Source organism: Misgurnus anguillicaudatus, chromosome 16 (assembly GCF_027580225.2).
Source record: "Misgurnus anguillicaudatus chromosome 16, ASM2758022v2, whole genome shotgun sequence".
Taxonomy (NCBI): domain Eukaryota; kingdom Metazoa; phylum Chordata; class Actinopteri; order Cypriniformes; family Cobitidae; genus Misgurnus; species Misgurnus anguillicaudatus.
In genome coordinates, this window is record NC_073352.2 from 3,528,537 (window position 1) to 3,547,049 (window position 18,513).

General features: G+C 37.3%; 1 protein-coding gene and 1 long non-coding RNA gene across 8 annotated transcripts in view; one reads left to right on the forward strand and one right to left on the reverse strand.

Moving 5' to 3' along the window:
- Positions 1-18,513, reverse strand: part of frmpd3 (FERM and PDZ domain containing 3) — a 193,763-nt gene that overhangs the window by 61,842 nt on the left and 113,408 nt on the right. The gene's annotated exons all lie outside the window — the stretch shown is intronic.
- On the forward strand, positions 10,490-13,423 carry LOC141350109 (uncharacterized). 4 transcript variants are annotated; one of them, XR_012358078.1, is made up of 6 exons: positions 10,490-10,795; positions 11,603-11,709; positions 11,789-11,948; positions 12,102-12,258; positions 12,409-12,481; positions 12,571-13,423. It is a non-coding gene; the product is annotated as an uncharacterized lncRNA (long non-coding RNA). The 4 variants fall into 4 exon arrangements; XR_012358079.1 differs by having other exon boundaries at positions 11,603-11,678; XR_012358081.1 differs by having other exon boundaries at positions 11,603-11,678; positions 11,825-11,948.

Below are 18,513 nucleotides of genomic sequence, written 5' to 3' on the forward strand. Positions count from 1 at the left end.
AACACAAGTAATGACATCTGTACAGCATAGCGAGTGCAGAAGTTGTATTTTAGATGTACCTGTGCACTTTGTACTTACATGATCCCCAAGGTTTGTTCCTCTATAGCATTTTGTTGTGAATAATTATGAAATTGTAGTGTTTATAATTGTTTATGTTTTGTTTATGTATTTGTTACAGTTTTTATAATTGCTTTGTTTATAGGAAAAGGCTCTGTTGTAGATCAGGGCTGGGTAAAAATATAAATTCATCAATGCATTGCAATTATTTGTTTCTCAATTCAATATCGATTCATCAAATCCTATGAATCGATTCAGACCACCGGCCAGTGGGGGCGCTGTGGGCAACACTCTAGTGAGAGCGTTCAGCGTTGTACAAGGCGTGCTTTACCAAAACAGCATGATTCCCATTTACATTTTTATTTTACTGTTTACAACGGCTTAATTCAGTGTAGTAAGCCCTCAGCGCGCCTCCCTCCAAACCCCTCTCTCTCTCTCATGTTAAATGCATGGCCTTAACAGTGCGTGCCCCCTCCTCTCTCTCATGTTTGCGTGCAGCGCGCTTCTCTGAAATAACAGTGAAAAGTATTTTAACTCCGCGTCCCTCCGTGTACTTTCTTTTTCGCGTAAAAGTCAACAGTCACGGATGTTACTGACAGAAAAGATGGATGATCGAGTTCGTCATGATTTAACGAAAGGTTAGCTGTAGTGTTTCCAACACATACCCGTTCACTTGTTGTGAGTCTTTTTAGCAGCAGTTAAAGAAAGAGCTGATTGGATTAAACTTACTGGGTTGTGACTGGGTTGTGTTTAGTCAGTATTTTATAGACAATATACCAGATAATATGTAAAAATAGCATTCAGTTGTGTTAAAATGCAATATAATGTGACTGATCAAAGAGTAAAATACGACGCAATGATGTCACAAATATGCTAATCAGCGAGTGACGTCATTACCGCCACAGTCTCAAATCCTGTGGGAAACACTGTAAAATATACTCAGGTACTTAATTACTTGTCTATTTATTTATTACATATTAGGGGTGGAACGGTACACACAAGTCCCGGTTCGGTTCGTACCTTGGTTCATGCTTCACGGTTCGATTCACTTTAGGTACAATGGAGGAAAAAAGCAAAACAAAAATGAAGAAGGCATTTTTTTAAGCTAATCTTAAAAACATAGGTGTCCTTATCAGTGTTATTTTCAGATGTCATGAATATGAACTGAAATGCATTTAACATACTATCTCGTATTTCAAAAATATATACCACTTTAAGTAATCTTGTACTCATCTTTCATACAAATAGGGGTTCAAATGTATTAAAAGTGTTACCTAAATACATTTTTTAATTACATTTTTGGCCTTATTTCATATTAATGTACTAAAGAACAAAAAATAGGCTTGTGGGATGAATTAATAGGTGTGTACGACTTCACGAGGCGCTGCAAGAAACGACAAGTGGATGACGTCAGAGTAACGCGAGAGCGATTTGAAATCAGCCTCCTCCGCAAGATTTCTCGCGGTACTCTGACGCTGATGGCGCTGCGTAAAGTTTAGCACGCTTAAAAAACTGAAAGCAGCTGAACTTGACAGAACTGCCCTGCGTATGCCTGTTGTATATAGCAGGACAATTTATCTCCTACTTCTCAGCGTGAGAAATACAAAGTGTGGCGTTTGAAATGACTGAAATGCGTGTTTGTCAAGGTGAATGCGTGAGACTTGAGAGCCCTGATTAGATGTATTTCCACTCACATACCTAACAATTGCTGAACAACGCCGATGCAAGGTCCTCGTCTTTTCCACCACTCTCTCGCCTGTACTATTGTAACTGACTGGAAAACTGAAGTTTTGCCAAACTTGCGATCTTAAAGGGGCCGGCGGATCCTCACCACCATTTGCCATACTCGCTGTCGCTGCTATTTCACTCACTGGACCGTGAACCTGACAAAAAAACTGCAGAGTGCCAGAATGTAGACGGGCTCTGATAGAGCGCATACATAGGCGGAGCTCGGCTGCATCGGCACCAATCAGAGCTTCAGAGCTAAAGCGGGGCAACAGATTAGCTGTCCATAAAGAACCCGCGGATCTAACAGTAGTTCCGCATTACATTAATCATTTTGCACGCAAGTTTTTTTATTTTCATACCGTGTATTCTCCGTTTAAATTCATGCACCGAACCGTGACCCCCGTACCGATTCGGTTCGAAACGAATACATGTATTGTTCCACCCCTATTATATATACATATTACATATATATTAGGGCTGTCAATAGATTAAAAAAATTAATCTAGATTAATCGCATGATTTCATGAGTTAACTGCGATTAATCGCAAATTAATCGCACATTTTTATCCATTCTAAATTTACCCTAATTTAACACTTTTCAGGTTTTTAATATTCTAATCATATATACATATATAGATGCTTTATGCAAATGTATGTTAACAACAGCCTGTTTACATTTTAACAGAATCACCAGCCATTGTTTTGTATATGAATTTTCCTTTCAGAAGATTTTTCTTTCTCCATTTTTGTTTGCTGCTGCATCATTTGTGACCTGTGCTGGCAAGTTGAGTCAGAATGAGCTAATTTTAAAAAAATTGTTGTTCATATTTTGACATTCTCTATTAAAACATAGAACAATGCATAATTTGTTGAAATATAACAAAATATGACAGAACTACACCTGTTTGAAGTTGAAAGAGTCAAATTACCACAAAATTACCACATCCATACATTAAATTACCACATTAATACCTTAAAATCACTGGTAAAACTAATAGATTTAGCACACACAAAGCAAAAACATCATCAATGTATGTTCAACTTTTTTTCCTTTTGTTTGATTGACATTGAGACAGACTGCTTAAAATCTAAGTGATCTAATATAATGTTACACATCAGATAGTTTTACCCAACAGTTAACCAAACATTTACTTAAAACATAACAGATTATAGAGCCTACCTGCGTGAATTCTTATCAAAACAGATATTTGTAAAACTGTAATTTTGTGTAGATGTCTATATATCCGGGTCGCGCACTCGCGCGTCTGTGTGCACGCGCTTCAGATATCAGTCAGTCAGCGTGAGGGGATCGCTTTTGAGTCTTGTCGCTCTTAATAACTCTTTAACATTAATCAGGTACCGAACTTTATCTCTCTTAATGACTCTTTTAACATCAAGCAAGCCTGCAGTCTATTTTATAAGTCATGCATAAAAGCGAAACCAAAATGAATTGAGACGCATTTTTGTAGAAGATTAAGCATTAGGAGGACGGTAATGTTACACCTCTCAGACGTATAAATAAAGATCATATCAGATGTCCAACGAGCATTTAGAGCATTGGATTTGGTAGACAATTTGCTTAATCTTCTTATTTCTATGAAAACCTTTTACTCATTTAGAGAGAGTCACATTTGTCTGCGTCTCTGTTCATTCAACTATGGGCTGGACCAAGGGTCAAACAGAAATTGCGCGTTGCGTTAATCTCCGTTAATAAAATTAGTGGCGTTAAAATGAATTTGCGTTAACGCGTTATTAACGCGTTAATTTTGACAGCCCTAATATATATATATATATATATATATATATATATATATATATATATATATATATATATATATATATATATATATATATATATATATATATATATATATATATATATATTTATACAACAGTTCGAATCTGATTGGCTAAGAGCTATGCGATATTGTACTGATAACGGCACTGTAACCGCTTCACCTTTCGTATCATTCCGCCACCTAGTGAATGGAGGTCCTAAACAGGCTCATCTCTGAATGGAAAAACACAGACGCCCTGTTTTTAAACAATCTCCGTGTGTCTTATTAGTTCACTAGCTCGTAAATCAGTCGGTGAATCCCAATCGGAAGTTATTATTCCGTTAAAGATCAGCGCTCTTGGATGTTACGTTAAACTTAATGGGATTAATGTCTTGTCACATCGTGTGGACACTTGGAAAGAGGAATGTAAACACTCGGTTTTTCTTCTGAAGCTATATCTCTTATCAGAACTCAAAAACACCGTGGAACTGCAGGTAAGCACCGCAGCTTTTAAATGTGGACATTGATCATTTATTTAATCGCGACGTGACTATTAAAACATGTTATGTTAAATATTTATATCACTGACAACAGTGGTCCAGCCAGGATATTGTCATTTAAAAAGTGGAGTTGCAGCCCTCAACTGATGTTTATTTTGTCATGTTGTGTATTGGCCACCAGTTGTGTGATTGCAGTACTAGTTTTAGCCACAAGTTTAGTGATTGCAATACCAGTTTTGGCCACAATCCTATACACTGTTTTTTTAAAATAAACAAGTCTTTATATTCTACAGTAGTGATGCGCGGGTCGTCTCGTAACCCGCGGACCCCGCGGGTAACCCGCGGGTCGGGTTGGGGCGGCCCGGGCGGGTAAAGAAATTGTAACTTTAATGCGGGGCGGGTTGGGGCGGGTCATTAAAAACAAAATTAAAAAACTGATATGTTGCGTTCAATTCCCTGTAGCATATATATTAAATATTTGGGAATATATATTTTTACATTTAATTACTTTCTTTGATAAGGTTAAATTACGTAGGCCTATGTGGCAACGTAACTTCCGCAACGTAACTTGCGCAACGTAACTTGATATCCCCAAACCTTTGACGTCACGGAAGCGCCAAGTAACTCCCGCTGGCTGCCAGCCACAACAACAAAACAAACGGAGAATTAAAAGATGAAAGACGATCTGCAGGAGAAATTAAGGTAGGGAATTTGTGAATAGATAATACAAATGCTGCTTTTTTGTGTGGTGATCTACTTTTAAAATGATAAAGCCGACAAGTTCTACATGCTAAAAACACTTTAAATGCGTGGACTATACTGCATATATCTCTACATTGGATTTAGGGATGTCACCATTACTCTATTTTCTTGAGGAGTTAAAAAAAATCCTGGAGCACATGTCGAGTACTGTTTAAAATAGCGGAGATTTAGTGAAACAAACTTGAAGGAAAATTACAATAGTATCAGAAGCATATATCAGCACAACGCTGCCTCTCTCTCTCTCTCTCCGTCGTTCGCTCACTCTCGCGTGCTTCAGCTCGTGCATGAAAGCAAGAATGCGATGCAATTGCATGCTTGTAAATGTCGGAAGTTTACACGACTGATCTGCAGCGGGCAGGCATAAGATTTATAAAAACACATATGAGAAGAAAGGCACAGCAACTCAAAAAGACTTACGTGTTTCACAATTACTCATAATGCCAATTTTCCTGTGGAGGCATGGAGCAGCATGAGAATACACAGTTAGATTATTATGTGCGATCTACCGGCATTGCCTTTGCGATCGATGTATTGGACACCCCTGGTTTATCATTATCCTATCTCTATATTAATATGACCATGCTGGTTTCTATGGCTCATTGGTGTATGTTGTTGCCAGTTTACAGGGCGATGTAATCTAATGGCTGTTTCCAAGCACTCTTAGGCTGAAATAAAGCCTCTTTTTATTTACATTACAAATGCCTAATAAGTCTATTTTAATGGTCGCGGGCGCGGGGCGGTGCGGGTTGTAAAAATAGATACAGTGTTGCGGTGCGGGTTGGGGCGGGCCAAATATTTCATAAAAGCGGGACCCGCGGGTTGGAAAAAACGCCGACCCGCGCATCACTATTCTACAGTGATTTACTGGCAACCAGCTGCATAATTACAGCAATTTTTTTACAGTGTATTACAACATCTCAGTGTAACTTAAAGGTGTAGCGGAGGATTTTCTCGAATTTTAGAAAAGAACCGCCTTCTCCACTTTTTAAAAAAATGCAATTGCTCAACACTCCTGATTGACAACTAGGAGGACCAATAGTCTTGATGATCCACCCGGAAATAGAAAATCCTCCACAATACCTTTAATGAAAAGTACTTGTTAGGTGTGTGTGTGTGTGTGTGTGTGTGTGTGTGTGTGTGTGTGTGTGTGTGTGTGTGTTGCAAAGAATTACGGGTATATGTTTGTTCTTAAAGTGTCTTCAGTAGGGTGTCTGAAAATAGAGTAAAATAAATAATTTGAAAGTTATTATAAAGTTTTGCCTCTAAACAATATATACTGAACATCACAAATGCATTTAATTAAATTGCAGAGATTGATTTGTCTTCTTATATGTCAGTACTCCATGGTTATGAATACAAATGCACTGCTGCTCAGTAGGGATGGGCATTTTCCAGTAATTTACTATTTGAATATTTAAGCTCATAAAGAACGAATATTCGAATATTCGTTTATTTAAATTATGTTAATTAAGACATGCGTGTTTTGTATTTTTCATTTTGTCATAATTTCACAGAAGGCTTATAATTAGGAAAAATCCACAACAAGCTAAACTTATATTCTGTATATATGACCATGAACAAAAATGTGTTCCAATGTGTAATATGCATGAAAGCTCAAATAAAAACAACAAACCGATATGTGTAGTTGCTAAGGGTGTTGCTAAGGGCGCAGTGATAAACAGAACCGTTGGGTGAAGCGGTCATAGCAGTGTTTTATCATGAATAAAGCACACCTATTGACCAATCAGAATCAAGGATTGGAACTAACCGTTTTATAACCAATATTATACACTAACCCCAAATCTAAGCGAAGTTTAAGGACTTGCGAAGTTTAAAGTTTGAGGACTTGACAAAGGCTATCATCATTTAAACAGACTCAAAACACCAAATAAAGAGCCCGGAGCAAACGAAAAAACACATCTACGTAACCGACTGCTCAGTCGCCATCCGGTTCGTTTTCGAAAGAGCACCGCATATAATAAATGTTCTCCGTTTCATTTCGTTCTCCGTGTCTGTCTCATTATTAACAAAATAAAGTAGACTTTATAACAGAAAGCTTACAAATCTCTCATGATTCGTTGACGCGGGCGGCGGAGAAGCACGTTTAATAACACGTGAGCCCTCACTGAGCCAGTGGCCAAATACGGCACGGCGCACACACCCGGAGATAAAAGGAAAAACTTAAATTTGTCTGCAATCTGCATTGCCAAACAATCAGAAATACATATGAATTAATGTTCATGTATATTTTAAATTTAAGTCTGTAAAAGACAGTATAGATGAAGTGAAAAAGCATTAAATAAGTCGTAACCCTTTGGTGGCACATTAAAAACAAACAAACATTCGAATAGCATTTTTTAAATTCGAATTATTATTGCCGATCGAATATTCGAATATCCGTGCCCATCCCTACTGCTAAGTTTACATAACCACAGAGAAAAAAAGAGTCTGCAATCTAAATTTAATGAGAAAAAAATTATCCAAAGCCATTTAATAGATAACATATTCTCATTGAGTCGTCTTTACAAAATGCAAAAAAGAAACATTTGGCAAGTGTTGTCTAATTCATATATAAATTAATTCTTCTGATGATTCAACAAAATCTCATTCACATGGCACTTTAGTCCCAGAAAATACCCCTAAAATTGGCAGACAAGCTTCTGTGTGAACACAAACACGTCCCCTAGTAACACTGCCATAAGATACATGGAAAGCCCTCAGTGTGAATGAGACGCAGAAACAATGCCATAAGGGGCGTGACGTAGTGTGTCAATTGCCAACCTGAAGTTATGGTTCAGCTCTTTAAAACGAGGGGTTAATATGCAGATTAACATTCACAGCAAGAAATGTCGGCAAACTGGACTGAAGCAGAGATCAGGTAGCTCATCACTATCAGCGCTAAAGCTGAGATCATTCAGCAACATAAAAGAATAGTGCATCACACGCTCATATGGGCTTATAATAAACAAAAATGCACATGCGTCATCACCACAAGATATATCGTTCAGCTCTTTAAAGCGGGGGTTTTAAATGCACATTAACATTCACGATGAGAAATGACTGCAAACTGGATTGAAGCAGATATCAGGGAGCTCATCATATATCCACTCTGAAGCTGAGATCGTTCACCAGCATGACGGAACGGCGCCTCACGCGCTCCATTATAGTCTTATTATAAACAAAAATGCACGCGAGTGGTTTCTGTAGGGAGAAATAATGGATAATAAACTTCAAATGCTGCAGAGAAAAAAACTACCAATTGCAGGACTTTAAACACGTCATGTGTCTTTCTGAACACACACACAGATTCCGGGAAATCATTGGCAGTGTGAATGAACAAATCTCAGATGCCTTTTCCATGTACTATCTATGTGAAAAGGGCTTAAATAACTCGCAGGCTACAGTATTCGTTTGAATCAACAGATTACTGACCTCCACGGCCCACCTGGTGTCCCTAATGCCTGTGAACTGCAGTAGATGTGTGCATAGTATGTAACCACAGTGTTAGTACGCATTAGTATCTACAGCTTTAATATTTGTGTAACTACGCAGATGTAACAACCCAGAGAGTTGTATGTGTAAGTACCAAAGACTGTAAAAAAAGATGGACGTAGTCCGTGACGTCACACAAAGGTTTCTGAAGATCGTATTTGAAGCTTAAAGTAGGCGTTGCCTGCCATCGCCATCTTGGCCGCGTGTCATTGCGCATCACTCGTGGATATCCGAAAATGGGTAAAGAGGCAGGATGTGGGTGAAGATGAAGTGTCTGGTGGCTATAACCACGCGCGCCTAGCTCGACTCTAGTGACAGCAGTGGCCGTTCACCCCTAACTCAAATGGCCACGCCCTTAATTATGCAGAACTTTAAAGCTTAATATAATTTAAACGGATGAGTTACAAAAAAAAATCACTCCCCTCACAGTTGTCATGAAGGGCAAACTTAGCTTTACAGACCAAAAACTATTTTTGTAGCAGGCTGTAAACATATTATTTTCTACTGTAATGTTGGCCATTTTTAACATGGTGGTCTATGGAAATTTACTCCCTTTTGGAGCCTGCCTCAAGCGGCCAGTCAATGAATTGCAGTTTAAGTCACTTCCGTATTGGCTTCATCGGAGAAATCGGAAGGTTGCCCCTCAGTAAGTACAAATGTGTAACAGGACACTCCTCAGGAACTGTCTACTCAATATTTGTGTGATATGCAAAACCTAAATCCCTGTGCAATATTGTAATACCAGTGTACTTATTGTACATGATAGCTCCTCAACAACCACCAGATAAACTTATTTTTGCTTTTGTTTTTTCTTCATTTTTTTCAGGACTAACCATTATTTATTTGTTCCGTCACTCCCAGGTTATGTTAGTTTCATTACAAAAGTACTGGATCTTAGAAATTATACTGATTCATAGAAATATAAGTGTGAGGTGGAATCCACAGGCAGAAGAAAACATGATATGGTGAGTATATATTAAAATGATAGATATCTTTCCAGTCTAAATGTCTAGTGGCAATTATTCTTCTCAAATCCCATCATAACACCGTAATCCATTCCAGTCCACCCTGCTGACTTTCACATGTCAGTCCATGAGCTGAAACTCTAAATGAAATTAAAAGGCCATCTCCTTTGGTCGGCTTAGGAACCTCCTGTTTTAAGGAAAGCTTGTTCAGAAACTAGAAACCTGTGACAAGTTCCACCATCTGAACTCGCCCTGCTGAGGTCCTGTTAGTAACATCAATATCCTGTGGGAATCAATAGCACATCATCAGACTGAACTCTGGTCCTTGACTTCATTTAGTTGGACCTCTAAATCACCCAGACTGGTTGCACTGCACACCCATTAACCGAATCCAATCTGTCATGCCAGCTGCATTTGTTTAAAATGATGGTTTATCGACATTGAAATATTGAGTAAAGTGGACTCTACTCTACATTCAGGACAGAGATGAGACGCGCACATGACGTCTGCGGGTCACTGTGAGTATACTGTAATCCCATTTGGCTGGTCAGTGGCTCGTATAAGCTTTCATCAATTATGTGCTCTGGGATATACTAAATAGGCTGATTTGTTTGTCTATGTCAATGTCACCTTCATATTCTTTAAGAAAGTCTAAGATCATGTTCAGCATGTTTGAAAAGCCTATTAGCCAGGGGTCAGTGCGGTAACAGAAGGACATGCATGGTGGGGCCCCCAAAGAATCGTACACTCTTAAAATTGATGTGTTAAAATTTTACACAAAATATGTGTAAAAGGATTCCAACACATTTTTGTGTTAGAACTGACACATAATGTGTAAATATTATGCTTAACTGCTTACACAATGAATGTGTAAAACACGTTAACCAGTACACCATAAAATAAAATGCATAATTATTGCAATTTAATGACGATTTATATTTAAACGAAGTAACAAAATAAAATATATCTACTGTTAACCATTACTACCACATAACAGCCAGCGGGGATTTTCATGAGGACTTGCCGAGATCAAGCTGCGTTGGGCGGGGTACATGAGCGCTGAGTATCCGGTGGTTGTTTGGATCAGAACTCCGAAAGAGTCGGAGCAGATTTTTTAATAAACGCTATCTTTATTAACCGACCGCACATTTGATCTTTTTATACATACATTCTCGCCTAAATAGCTTTATTTTAGAATAGTAATATTTCAAACATTATGCAGGCGTTCTCTTCCATTGGTGGCTGTCGTAAGTTCACACGAGTCAGCTGATGACGTTTCACATGGACAGATAACTACGCATTGTTGTATATTTTAATTTTTTGCGTGTGTTATTATTATTTTATTATTATGAAATTCATGAACATTATTATTTAGCCTTGGCAGTCTATTTTGTATTTGTTTTATTGAGGAGAAAAAACAGACAAGAACGCATATTGTTGCGCCTGAGCTGTGACGTTCTTTATTCAACCGCATTTCCAGTCGAGAGGTCAAGAATGTTCCTGTCTGCATCAGGTAAGAATTTAAATTAAAAATTACAGTTATAATATAATATCTATTTATCATATAGGGTAAGAAACGTTCGCATTAATTGTGCAGGAGACTGTTAATTTAAACTTTATTGTGGTAACGTTAAATGCTCGTTTTGCAAAGTTACGTTTGGAGATTCATGTTAACAGTCATTGTTTAATGAAAGGCACATTGGACTACGGGTTAGTATGTGTGACACTTGCAGCATTTAACGTAAATCTTAAACACCGTGTCCTAAATAGACGTGACACGCGGTAACGGGTTTCTTTTCAGTTTATGTCCTGACGTTATGGACGGGATATTATAAATTATGCCTTTCGATTATCACGACGCCTCGTCGCGTTTGGTTAAGCACATGGTGGAACAGTATGCACATCACTGTACCTAACGTACTGTACACCCAAGTGTACACCTGTGAGCGGCATGACAAGACAAAAGACGGTAAAACTCATTATTAATCGGTGATGCTGTACATGCACCGCCACATTTTATAATAATGTTTTTTTTTTTTTCGTGACGCGCCCCTCGCGTTCAATATAAAGTTAGACATTACGCAATTACTGGGAGAGTAACTGTTAGTGGTCTAATGGTAAGGAGTCAAACTTCACGAACCTTTCACTGCTTGCAGTAAGGCTGAAGTGCTGAATAAAATGGGTGTAGTTTTGTGCTAACTTAGATGTAAAGTGTTTTTTTTTTTTTTTTGCACTATTGAGTTATAAATACTGCCCAGTAATACTTAACTAGATGTAAATCACAATTCTTATGTCAATGTTTGTTTGTAATATTTTTCAGCTATCCACTGCCACTAGCAAAGGAGATTGTGTTGTTGGATTATGGTATCATTTGGTCAAAATGAGGGACATGTACTGTAAGGATGCTTTTACATACTTCATTTATGTGTATGAAATTACTTACTTGACAATGTGTATAACTGTACTTGACTCTAACTTAGTGCTATTTTTGCATTGATCATGATAGGAGCATTTTTCTTTTTTTTGATAGGCCATCACACAGTGGATTTATAAAAATGAGACTACAGAACATCAGACGGAAGCTTCAATGGAGTTGACGTGAGAGGACATCATCAATAAAGAATGCCATTTACCAAACCTTCAGTCATCAAAGGAGATGGATACAGGTAATGACAAAATCACCAACTGTTGGTGAAATCTTTAAGGAATATCCCCAATGTCTGGACATGCCAGTCTTTGTAATATACTTAACTGCAGATAACTTTACACAAAGTGTTTCATCATTTCAATATTAATATTTCTTATTAAATTTACTGAAGGTGGACATCGAGTTTTCCAGACTTACCGATAGGAAAGAAGACATGTTTATCAGGAAATGGGAGGTGACAATTATTGAGAAACTCAGGGAAATAGCATCTTTAGAGAAGAAAATGGACATCAGACATTCATTGACGAAAGCTGACCGTCAACATAATGGTATGATTTCCTATCTCTGTTCCAAATGTTTTATTTGGAAAATGACATTTAAAATGTAACATTTAATGTAATATATAAAGTAATCCTTTTTAAAGAATTTTTTCTCATAATTTATATTTTGCATGTGACCTGAATGTTTACCACACCCAGATGAGCTGTGTTATACTCGTTCATCTTCTGCTGTGTGAATTCTGCTTTCTCAGACCTGTGGGACTTGGTGGCGGTAAGCTTTGTGACTAAAAACTTTATATAAAATAAGTAATTTTCATGCAACAACATTTTCTAATGATGTATATTGTTTCATTTCTGTAGGCTGGTACCAGCGTGACCTCTGCTTACTAAATGATGAAAAGGTGTCTAAAATCAGCTCAGCCACAGTTGGTTTCCAGCGGTTCTTCAGGACATAGATGCCACTATGTAATTGTCGCAATGAATGATTCTCTTGCCTTTCCACTTGATGTTTACAATCTGACCTGTGCGGTAGAAAGACTTTTCAAATTTGCTAGCTAAGTAACCTCAAGTATCCCTGCCAACTGTCTTCAGTTTTTGTTTTGTATGAATATGATCTACCCTTGTCCCAGTCCTCTTGCAAATGATCCAAGGCAATGGAGTTTCAAAATGGACCGCAAAATTGCAGTCTGTTTTAAACAATGCATGCACTGTGTGGCGGTTTCCCGGACAGGGATTAGACTAGTCTTAGACTAAAACATTTTTAAGAGCTGTCCAAACTGAAAACAACTTGCACTGACATATCTTAAAATAATTCAGTGCCCTTTGTTTTGCCTCAAAATGCACACAGGTAATGTTTTTAGTAAGGCATGTTTGTTAAAACCAGTTATATTTCCTAATTAATCTAAGGCCTAGTCCTGGATTAAGATATCCCTGTCCGGGAAACCACCCCTAAATATTTTGTGATGGAAATTTCTTTGAATACACTTGTCAAGTTCATTTGAAGTATTTTTCTTAATGTAAAATAACGTGTTAATGTTTCAGGACAAACATTTTATAAATGGTGTTTTAAAATGTATGAATGTAATGTATGTTTGAAGTGATTATACTTGCACTTACATTTATTTAAATTAGCAAACATCTAGCAAAATACAATACTAGCATATTTTCATGCTAGCATTAATTGTCAAATATTTGTTCTTTTACAAATAAATCGTTTGTGAACAATATTTAATAGTTGTCTGCTTGATTTCATTATTTAAAGTTTACAAATCGTATGTTTTTTTTTCTTTTATATTAAAACTAAACAATTACTGGGTAACACACAGTTGTGTTAAATTAATAGAAAGTTACACAGTAATGTGTTTACTGAAGCAACACATTTTTTGTGTTGCATTTTATAACACATATTCTGTGTTAAATTTAACTCAACATGTGTTGTCCCTGCGCACACTCAGAACATGTGTAAAAAATAACACATGTTGTGTTGTTTTTAACACATTTGTTTTAAGAGTGTATTAATGTTGTGAATAAATGGGATTTAGATGGGGAGAAGTTAGAACACAGGCAGCTGTCAGTCAATTTTAGTGGCATCATCCTGGATATCCCATCTTGCAAGGTGATGAGAGGCAGGAACTTCCATTTTGTTCATAAGTTTGCATAGCATGGTCTGTTCTATGATCTTCATGCTCCCCAGAGCCTCCTCCCAAATGGAAACGACTGGCTTTATATAACAATAATATTTTTCACATTCACCATCGCTCTCTAAACCTCATACTGCCTTACCTCTCAACTGTCTTCTGCACTTTGACAGTTTTCTGCATCATTGACTACATTACTGTCAACCCACAGTTTGTACGGTCACAGGATTGTGTCTCACAGATTGTTGTTAGCAGGATTGTGGTACTGTCCTGCCCCCTCATATTATTTGACAACCAACACTGACTCATGCCACCTGTAGTTCTGTGCAGTGTTTTGAAGAAAGGGGCGTCAGGATCTAAAGTTGTACTCACAACCAGACAAGACCCAGAGCATATGACCCCTAATTTCTAACATGCTTCTTGTCTTGTTGTGTTTTGTGTTGGAGCATTGAGTCTGGTTTCCACTACTTCTACTGTGGGTTGGCAATTTTTGCCATGTGGTTGGAATCCTGACTCCTATGCATCCAAGTATTATGTTCTTGGTTCCTTTTTTTTTTGTCAAAACATGATGTTTGGAATGGATATAACTTTTGTTGTAATTTTGGTTCTTGGTTCAAGGATGCATACTCATGCTCTGTCTCTGGCTATATAACCCCTTCAATCTAGTTGAAGTATATCTGCACAAAACCCAACACACACCTTTTATACCCAATCTACACTTTTGTAGATTCTACACTTTTAGTCGTGCTTTGGCTACAGACGAAACTGATGTAAAACACTCCTGTAATAACAAACCACTGGAACTTTATGTGTTAAACTCTGGAGGAACTCTCCAGATGAAATATAACAGGCCCTCTATTGCTCCACTGCTCAGAAACACCCACCCCACCCCTGGATTTATTGTTTTTATTGTTGGATTTTTGGACTTTATATTGTTGAGCGTCTGGAGCTGCCCTTTGGGTTATGAAAAGTTTGTGTGATGTCATGTTTTTTTTTTTTGACTTTGTTATTTTGAATTTGTTTGTCTCTTGTTTCCCATTTCCCTGTACTATGTGCCATGTTTTCATGAGTTCCCCTGTTCAATGTGTAACATTCTCTGTTACGTATCCCTCAGGTTCCCATTGTCTTTTGTGTTTAGTAAGTTTGTCATGTCATGTCATGTATTTGTTCATGTTTAAATGTTTAATAAAGACTGCGCTTGAGTTCTGTTTACTCTCACTGGAGTTTATGACAACAATCAGAAGGAACAAGCCTGAGCCTCCTCCTGCACTTGGGTCATGAAGAACAGAGATCTTTTCTTATCCAAATTCGCAGACACACATGCAATTGCGTCATACTGCCCGAAGAAAAATAAAAATGTCCTACTGATGGCTACTCTGCACAAAGATGTGAGCCCATGTGAGAACAAGGGAGGACAAGAAACTAGAAGTCATCTTCTACTACAACAAAAACAAAGGAGGATTTGACAATGTTGATAAGGCACAGTATGCTACTTTTTAAATGTAAGCTGTTTACTATTTTTGTTCTTTATCTATTTTTTTATGTTGGATATGCATTATTTTATTTGATTATGCATAATATTTGGAGATTTGTTACATTGCTAGTTATTTGTGCACTCTTAGAACGGATGTGTTAAAAACAACACAATAGTGTTGATTCTGGTACAACACACTAAACGCGTTGTCCCAGAATCCACCCATCTCTTTGTTATTATTGAAACAACCCATTTTGTGTTACTTTTAACACCACTAGTGTTTTATTTGAACACAAAATCAATACAAAATGACACATAATGGGCTCTATATTACACCCGGCGAAATGCAGCGCAATGCGCAACGCAAGTGTCTTTTGCTAGTTTCCACCCTGCGCAATTATAATTTTCACGTTTATAGCAAATGCATTTGCGCCCCCTTTTGCGCCCATGGGCGTTCTGGTCTGAAAACAAGGTGTGTTCAGGTGCATTGTTGGCGCGTTGCTATTTTGAGGCAAAGACTACGCCATTGACAAACAAAAACCTGGTCTAAAGTCTAAAGTCAATGGCGTAATATGTTTTTTTGTTATTTAAAGAGCACATTAGTAATATGCGCCTAAACGGGACAACAACGCGGGTTTGCTTAACACATACATGAATGCGCAGCAGCACAAAAAAGCTTTTAAATATGAAAGATTAAAGGATTGAATGTAAAAGATTATTATTGAGTCTCTTGGACATAAATGAGGACTAATTATGAGACGTTAGAAGGCGCAAAGAGCTGCTTCACCTGCAGCCTGGTGAGTAAATAAATGCTTTGCTTTGAACAAATGCATCTGTTTTTAAATGTTTTTTTTAATGCTACCTCACGGATTTATTGCATATGATGACTCTGTACCTGTGGATATGGTGAGATGAGAAACATTTTATGTTATGCTTAAAAAAGTAATGCTTAAAAAAAACTGACGTGCTGAACCTTGCGGAGAGCCGTTTGTAAATTCTTTATCTCCTGTTTGTTACAAATAAAGTATTTTTACAGTACAAACCTTTTCTTACATACTTGCAAATAATTTTTTGATTATATTGGATAGCCATACATTTAAAGCAATTAAAAGCCTGCTTTTTTACTTCCATGACTAAAAGAAAACGGGTTTTAAAGGTTTTAATGAAAAAATAACAATTTCAATACAAGTGAAAAGCAACACAATTATTTAACATTAATCTTAAACTGGGGATCTTCTTCCTCCGCTTAGTTTTTCAGTTTACAAAGTCCGTCATCTAAATAGGGATTAAGCACAGCGCCAGCGCAACAGGCTTTTAAAGGGGATGAGAGCTGAGACTCTCGTTGGTTTATTGCGCGTTATGCCCAAAATACTCCCATTAATCATTAAAAGAATAGGACCAACCCTTTTTCGACCATGCGCTCGGCGCACAAACCATTTTTCCCGTCGTAAAATTAGCAAAAGTGGATTCGAACACGCCCATTTAGACGTTGCGCTGTGCGCTTTAGACAATGCGCTTAGATCGTTAAAATAGGGCCCAATGTGTTAAAAGCTTAACACAAAAAGATGTGTAAAAATTAACACATCCTTTCTAAGAGTGTGCGTGTTTGTTTAAGGTTATTGGAACATACTCTTGCAAGAGAAAAACAGCACGGTTTTTCAACATCACTGAAGTGTCAGCCTACAATGCCTTTGTATCGTGAATGGAGGTAAATTCATGGTGGAAAGCGGGTGAATTCTTCAAGAGGAGGATGTTCCTGGGGAAATGCATGGTGACCTCCCTCATACAGAGGTGCAGACATTTACCCCACGCACTGTCCTTTCCAAAAGTGGTCAGAGACACAAACATCAGAACCAGGGCCTTCAAATGTCACAGGCAGTGGAGAGAAAAGGAAGAGATGCACATTGTGTGCCCCAAAGGATGTCAGAACAAGCATTTTCTATGTTAAATGCAAAGTGCCCATTTGCAAGGCACATGCAGTAGGCAATTTTCAGTCATCTGCATAAGTCCAATAAATGAATGAGATACATGCATCATTTGCACGAGTTCACACAAAGTTTTGTCATTTTGTCACAGTGTTTGTCATTCTGGTTTGTTCTTAAATAGGAACATTTAAAGACTATAAACAGTTTGGTATCATCCATGAAATGTTCAATGAATTATTAACTTTCTGGTTAAACATTAAAGGAAACTAGTATGATCAACATTTCAGTTTTTGTCATATTTTATGTAAAAATGCCAAAATTGTTCTCAAATAATGCTTTTTCTGTCAAAACCTGAGGTCCATACAAGCTAATACACGACATACCAGTTACGTAATATATTCATATTTTTTTGGCTATTTCATGACTTACCAGCCCTTAACGTAACTGTTATGTCCCAGGGAGGCAATTTCATGTATATTATAGCACCAATTTACAATTTCGCCTCTACAGTATAATCTAACGATAACCAAGAATGGCCCAGTTAAGTAATATATTCATACCCATCAACCCTCCTGTTTTCCCGGGAATTTCCCATATTTTACCATTCTATAAAACTATCATCCCGTTTAAAGGATTAGTCAATTTTCTTAAAAAAAATCCAGATAATTTACTAATTTAATAAATTAAAGATAATTTAAGAAATTATGTTTTTTGAGGAAAACATTCCAGGATTTTTCTCATTTTAATGGACTTTAATGGACCCCAACACTTGTGGTTTCGCTAGATAAGACCCTTATGCCTCGTTTGAGATCGTTTACAGTCCTTTGAAACTGCAATTTTAGGCCATGTTTACATTAAAGCATTTGCGTTTTAAAATGGCATTTTAAATTGAAAACGATCCTCGTTTATACTAGCATTTTAAAAAGAATCTTCATCCACACTATACACCACCATAAACGCATGAAACATGACCAATCACGTAACTGGGCATGCGCATAAAAGTGTAAAATAACTTATTACTCTAATAATAGCTTACCTTTGCACGTTTATGCAGCCTAGGGGTGTGCGATATTGACAAAAATTCATACCTGGGTCCTTTGCTGGCAACTACAACAGACACTATTTTTGAACCTATAAAAATTTGTTTGGGAAAGTCTTATATTGTTCTAGCTCCCCCCTTCAACATATTTATATGATTAATAGGTTAATTTTGATTTTATAACTAAACAGAAAGGTCTTTATGATTTAAAAAGAAAGCATTCAAGTG